This window comes from Equus caballus, chromosome 31 (assembly GCF_041296265.1).
Source record: "Equus caballus isolate H_3958 breed thoroughbred chromosome 31, TB-T2T, whole genome shotgun sequence".
NCBI lineage: Eukaryota > Metazoa > Chordata > Mammalia > Perissodactyla > Equidae > Equus > Equus caballus.
The window spans coordinates 14,577,584-14,585,291 of record NC_091714.1 but is presented as its reverse complement, the minus strand read 5'-3'; positions in this window follow the sequence as shown (position 1 = coordinate 14,585,291).

Below are 7,708 nucleotides of genomic sequence, written 5' to 3'. Positions count from 1 at the left end.
AGGCATATAAATACATAACATAGGATTTTATCTTCAGGAAATGTAAGCCATCTCCCAGTGGAAAGCTACAATATGAGTTCAAGACCTAAGTCTTAGAAGTTAGAAAATATTAATAAAGGCAATGAATAATAAATAAAATGAACACTGTTGGAAAGTAATGAACAATCCAAAAGATCAAATTAACTCAGAATGCAAAGAAATTAAAATTACGAGAGGAAAAAGATTTAAAAAGTAGGAGACTTGAAGTCTAGATCCAGAAGAGCTAACATCTGAAATGTAAGAGATAAGGAAGGAAAGAAGAGAGTGTACGCAGGGAAAACAAAATCAAAGAAATACTAAGAGAAAACTTTCAAGAAAGTCTTGATTTCTTAGCTAACTAAGCCCTCTATATACTAAGAAGGGACAAAAAAAGAAGATGTTTATCAACTTCAGCTACCCAAAGAAAAGGAAATTTTATAAGCTAGACAGGTTATCTTCAAGCGGTGAAACTCAAACTAGCCTTGGACTTCTTTGTAACACAAGATCCTGAAACAATGTGGAGAGCATTAGGAGTGAAAAGGAAAGTTAGAGTAGAATTATATATTCAGTCAACTAATTATTCATCTATGAATGTAAATAAGTGTATACTGGAGACCATTAAATAAAACTGCTCAAGGAATTTCTTTTTTAAAGTGAAAACTGGATCAGAATAAACAATTCATATAGAAAAAGAGACCACATATAAGAAATAATGTTAAGCCAAGAACTGATATAAATTTCCAACTTACAGGAACTTACAAGAATAGTACAAGGAACTCCCATATATGATCTAGCCAGATTCACCAATTATTTACGTTCACCTTATTTGCTTTATCGCTCCCTTTCTCTCTGTTTTTCTGAACTATTTGAGAGCATGCCACTTTACCCTTAAATACATCAGTGTATATTTCCAAGGATTAAGGATATTCTCTTATGTGAGTGTAGAACAATTATCAAAATCAGAAAATTTAATATTATACGACCCTATTATTTCATCCATAGCCCATGTTTCAAATTTTGTCAGTTGTCCCAATAAAAGCCTTTAGAGGTTTCCCCTCAACCTCTAGGCCAAGGATTTAATCAAGGACCATGCACTGCATTTTGTCGTCATGTCTTTTTAATCCCCTTGAATCTGGAACACTTCCTTGATCTTTCTTTGTCTTTCTTGACCTTGACATTTTTCAAAGAGAAGGAAAATTATTTTGTAGAATGTCCCTCAATTTTGGTTTGATAAATTCGGACGTGAATATTTGGCAGGACTACCTCAGGGGGCATAAGATGTTTTGTCTTTCCCCATATCTGTGATGTGTATTTGCTTAGCTAGCCATCTACCAGGTTTTTCCATGGTAAATTTACCGTTTTGTACTAATTAATTAGTAAACTTACTAATTAATTAATTTGTGGGAGATACTTTGAGATTATGCAAACGTTTGGTTCCTCATCAAACTTTCACCAATTCATTTTAGCATTGATTGATATTTGAATTCCATCATTCTTTCTATATTTTTTAGTTGCTTTCTACTTCAAGGAAAAGACTGCCTTTCTCCCCCATTTATTTTTTCATCCTTTATAATTATATATATTAACATAAATACGTGGATATCTCTTTTATTCAGTGGGTTATAATCCATTAATATAATTATTTATTTTATTGTTCACATTGTCCCAGATTTGGCCAGTGGGAACACCTTCAGCCTGGGTCTCCACATTCTTTGAGCTAGTCATTACTTTTTGGTACAAAAAGATGTTTAGGCTCATCTTGCACTTTCTGTGTTCCAGTCATGAAATCTCTGAGGAGCTTTGTCTCTGAGGAACCCTGGTTCCTTTGAATGGAGAAAGATATTTCAAAGAAGATCTTGGCATTAGATGTACCCAATGCCATGCATGCGTCTTTGCTTCTAGGCCCTCTCACCAGAGACATCTATCTGTGTTGCGTGTGTGTTTGTGTGTGTGTGTGAGTACAAGAGAGATAGTATCTACACGCACAAACTCACACACACGTCTACCTATATGTTTATCATCTTTCTACTTACTATCTTTCTGTAATAAAAACATAAATTTTGATACATGTACTAATATAACTGACATAAATAATACCAATACCTCTAATTCCTATCCAACACTACAGGGTTCATTTTATATTTAACTGAATGTTTTCCAAATATAACTGTAGTCTCCAATAAAGAAAAACCTGGTTCTTATTATTCTAAATACAGTTACTCATTTTCCCAAGCCTAGAATATGCAAAAAGCAGTCTTAGAATTAATTCAATTCACTGAAAAAATAAATCTTCTCTCTAGAGTAATATTTATTATGTTTTTTAGGTAAAAATTTACATACAGTGAAATGCACAAATATGAAATGCACCATTTGATATCAGATGCATAAAACCCATGTAACTCAAATCCTGTCAAAGTGTAGAACATTTCATCATCACAAGAAGTTCTCTTGTGTCCGTTTCCAGTCAGTGTCTCTCTCCCGAGAAGCAATCACTGTTTTGATTTCTATCATTATAATTAGTTTCACCTGTTCTTATACTTCACACCAATAGAATAATTCAGCATGTACTTTTGCTTTTGTTTCTACACTATTTCCATCAAAATAATATTTCTGATATTCATCCAAGTTATTGCTATATCAATCATTTAATCTTTTTTTTTTTGCTGAGTAATATTACACTTTATGAACATACTAAAGATTCCTTTCGATTCTCTTATTGATGGACATTTGGAGTTATTATTAATAAAGCTGCTATTTATGCTCATTTATGTAATAGTCTTTTTGTGGGCATACATTTTAATTTTCCTTGGGAAAATACCTAGGAACAGAATTGCTGAGTCAGAGTACAAGCATATTAGAGTGGAGAAACTGGAATACAGTTCTCCAAAGTTATTGTACTATTTTAAAATCTTCCCAGCCATGTTGGATAATTCTAGTCACTCTATATCCTTACTAAAATTTGTGATTGTCAGTCGTTTTGATTTTGCCATCCTAGTGTGTATGAAATGGAGTTTCATTGTGGATTTATTTTGCATTTCCGTGATGACTAACGATGTTGAGTACCTTTTTTATGTGCTTTTTTGCCATATTTATGTCTCCTTTTGTTAAGTAAGTGATTATTCAAGTTTTTAGGCCATATTTTTGACTTTTTATGATTTATTTGTAGGAATATATATATGGAAGTGCTATATATATGTATATATATATCTTCTAGATATGAGCCCTTTTTTTCAGATTTATGTGTCGCCAATAATTTTCCTGAGTCTATAACTTTCTTATCCATTTTCAAAATATTGTCATTTGATGGACAGATACTTTTAATTTTGATGACATTCGATTTATCAATTTTTTCTTTTATGATTAGTTTTTTGTGTACTCTAAGAAATCTTTGCCTGTCCCAAGTGTGTGGGAATGTATTTTCTTCTAGATTATTTACGGATTCTCATCTATATTTAAGTCTATCATTTCAAATTCATATTTGTGAATGGAGTTAGGTAGTAGCTGAAGCTTTTTCTACACGTGAATATCCTGCTGTCTTGGTACCATTTACCAAAAAGATTTTCCTTTATCTTGTTTAATTTACTTGACTCCTTGATTTAAAAACTCAATGAACAGTATATATGTGGGTCTATTTATGGCTGTGTGTTCTCTTCTATTGATCTAATGATCTGTCCTAATCTCAGTGCCACAATGCTTTGATTTTGGTAGCTTTATCATAAATCTTGAAATAGTATAGCAGAAATGTTCCACCATTGTCTTCTTTTTCAATAATGTTTTGCTTATTCTAGTTCTTTTGAACTTCCATATCCATTATAGAATGAGTTTGTGAATTTCTTTAAAATGGAAATCACCAGTGCTTCACCTATAATCCCAGGTGTACGTACTGGACCTGGGACTTAGCTCCAAGAAAGCGTGTCAGGAGGGACAGTGAAGAAAGGAAATGTCCCAATGGGAGGGCGAGACAAAAATGAGAAGCACCACAAGGCACAAATGAGAGAACACATCTACAGAATCCCAACAATTGGCTTTGGCGTTTCAGTTACTTCATAATAAATCAGGGCCACTGACACTCCAGGTACCCACGGAACAAAATAGAAACAAAAGTACAAAGAACTGTGATGAATAGTGCTAGTTCATTTATCCAGGATAAGATAACATAAAATGCCAGTTCAAACACAACCTGCAGAGTAAACTACACTTTGTAAAAAGTAGACACTAAAAGGATTAGTGCAGAGATGACTAGTGGTCATCAGCTGACTGCTGTATGAGAATAAAGTGTTGCAAGGGAAGGAGCCACTTGGCCAGGGCTATTTGACTTATGAATCCTTCTGTTTGCCAGAGGTGAGAACTCAGCTTATTGATAACCTTTTTCACTCATGAAGAAATCCTTAAATATTTTGAAGATGGTTTAACTGGCTGTGGATTCTATAGCATATGGTGTTGAATTGAGTATAGTCTCTTAAGGAAGGACTCAGTTGGCAAATACCTTTTATACAATTGTGATATACAGTCCCACAGACCACCACCTAGGCCAGTAGTTGCTACTTTGACGGAGAGAGTCCTTAGGTTTCCAGGATTCTCTGAAGGTAATAGGTGGTATTTGTGATATTTTAACTTAGATTTCCCTGAAAGAAGTGTAGATAATTGGTTTTGAGAATGTGTTTGTGACGTGCAGTGTTATGGATTGGACCTATTGAGAAACTATTGTAACAATAGAGATAAGAAAAGATGAAAACCTGAATGAAGGTAAGAACAGTGTAAATAGGTAAAACACAGATTTTAGATATATTGAAATGGTAGAGTTGACATAACTTGATGATTAAGAAAATGTAGGGTGTGAGGAAGAAGATAAGGACAAATTCTCTAATTATAAATATCATGTATGGGACAATTACCACGTGCCAGGCACTCTGCTAAGTGCTTTCCATATACTTTCTCATGTAATTGTTAAAACCTTAAAAGTAGGTATTGTCACCAACCAAGCCTAATAGAAAAGAAGAAAAGAGGTTAAGTAGCTAACATAAGAGCACACTGAGTGGAAGAGAATTTATAACTAGGCAAGCTAATGCCAGAGTCCTTGTTTTTGTCTGCTGGGCTCTATCAACTCTAGATTTCTGACCGTGATGAGTTGGGACAGTACAGCAAATATAGGAGGAGAGGAAAGGTTTGAGGAGAAAGACAGTGATTCATGTGATGACGAAGTTGAATTTAAGGTTTCTAGGGTAATTCATGTGAAGATATATAGTAGTTCAGAAGAGATAACTGAGATAAAGATATAAATTTTGGATTCATCAACTTATAAGAAAGAGACAATGCTAGGAAAATTCGTGAGATGTTACAGGAAGAGCCAGACAGCGAAAGGGAAAGCAGTGTGAGGATATGCCTCTGGGGAACACCAACATTTAAGGGACTGGCAGAGAAAGGAGGTTAGCTACATTTGTCCCTCTTTCACATTGAAGTAAAATAAAAATCGAAAAGTACACAAATCGTAAGTGTACCGCTCCACGAGTTTTCACAAAGTGTATTCATCCAAATAGCAGCATCCAGATCAAGAAACAGGACATTACCAGCATGACCCAGCCCCATCTCAGGCAATGCCCACCCCAAGGGTAACCACTGTACTAGCTTCTAACAACATAGATTATTTTTGCCCATTTTTGAACTTGATATGAATGGAATTCCACAGTATATACTCTTCTCTGTCCAGCTTCTTTCATTTAGCATTATTTTTGTTCATCCACATTATTTCAGTAAATGTAGCTTGCTAATTCCCACTGCAGTAAAGCATTCCACTGTGTAACAGACACACCCTAAGAGGACCCACCATGAGCCATACCTTTTGTAATCCTCTCCTTTTGAGTGAGAACAGACCAGTGACTTGCTTCTAACCAATAGAATATGTCCAAGGTGATGAATGTCACTTCAATGGTCATGCTCCCTTTGGATAAGATTCCATCTTAGCTGACTGGGGGCAGCGGACCCAGTCACGCTCTACCTAGACTCCTGACCCACGTGTACTACAAGACAATAACTGTGTGCTGTTCTAAGTGGCTAAGTTTGTGGCAATTCATCATGCAGCAATGAAAAGCTCATATACTTTGTATGAATATACTAAAATTAACTTGCCTTCTGTTATTGATAAATATTTCAGTAGTTTCAAATTTTTGTCTACGAAATAATGATGCTATAAACATTCCTGTGTGTATCTTGGGGGTTAGGAGGTTGGATCAGCTGGGGTCCAGATAGAAGACAGAAAGGACAGAGTAGGGAAGGTTTAATATAAAGATTTAATATTTAATATAAAAATATTAGAGTAGCCACTAAGAGGACATAAAAGAGATCTCTAAAAAATACCTAATGCTGGAGGAGATGGGCCAAGGAAGGCATAAACTTGGAAGACAGCCCCTCTCCAAAGCTGGGATTCAGGGCCATATGCAGGGAATGAGACTGCAGCCCAAGGGATACTGGAGAAGTTCGCTGAGTTGCCCCAGACCCGAGCTACTCCACAATCTGCAGGTGGAAGCTGGCAGGCAGGGAAATGAAGACCAGGGCTGGGAAACTAGAAGTGTCCTTCTGGGGTGCTAGTGGGCAGAAAAACCTCTGCTGGAGTGCCTACGAAATTTAATAAGAATCTGGGAGGAGAATAAACTCCCTGGAAAGCTGGCTGCGGTCCTTGCGGGACTCACTGAGAAGTCACTCACAGGGATGCTGGGAAATCACTCACAAGGGATGTTGCTGAAACTAGCTCACGGGGAGCTTCACTGGGTATCTCACAGGCTAGCCTAGCCCTGGGGGGCTAAAGGAAAGAAGGCAAACCACACCCAGGGAAAAAATTCCTTTCCTCCTGCAGTGTTCCTTCCAGTGTCCTCTAACTCCAGTATCTCAAGCAGAGCTACGAACACTGGTTTTGGAGTTGAAAAGCAATAAATTGACAACCAATACAGGTGTATACCCAGAAGAGACTCATTATCTTTTTATTCTCTTCTAAAGTAATATGAAAGTAAGAAAACAAATGAAAATGATAGAAACTTTCACTTAATGTCTCTTTCAACAAAATCTTTTGTTTTTTATTCATAATATTTGAAAAATATCTTTAGAACAAGCTATATGGGGGAAAAAAGGGAGTAATAGAAATCAATGAAGTAGAAAACAAGGAAATAATAGAGAAGATCTACAAAGCTCTGTATAACCTTTCTTGTTATTTGAAAGTATTAATGAAATTTTAAAAATCTCTGGTAATACTAATGCAGAAAGGAAGAAATAAGATGCAAAGGTACATACAAAACATTAGTCATGAAAAGGAGAAACTAATTGTATATAGAGGAGCAATTAAAAATATAATAAGGAAATAGGAAGAGCATCTTCTATACCAATAAATTTGAAATTATGGACACAATGTACAAATTCCCAGAATAATGTAACTTAACGAAACATATTCAAGTAGGACTAGAAAGAGAAAATGACCTTATAAATATTAAGGAAATTAAAATAGTGCTTTTAACATTGTTATGGACTGAATGTTTGTGTCCTCCCCAGCCTTGCCCCGCTTGCCCTCAGATTCATATGTTGAAGCTCTAATCCCCAATGCGTTGGTATTTGGACATGGGGGTCTCTGGGTGATAATTAGGTTTAGATGAGGTCATGAGGGTGAAGCCCTCATGATGAGGTGAGTGCCCTTATAAGAAGAGAT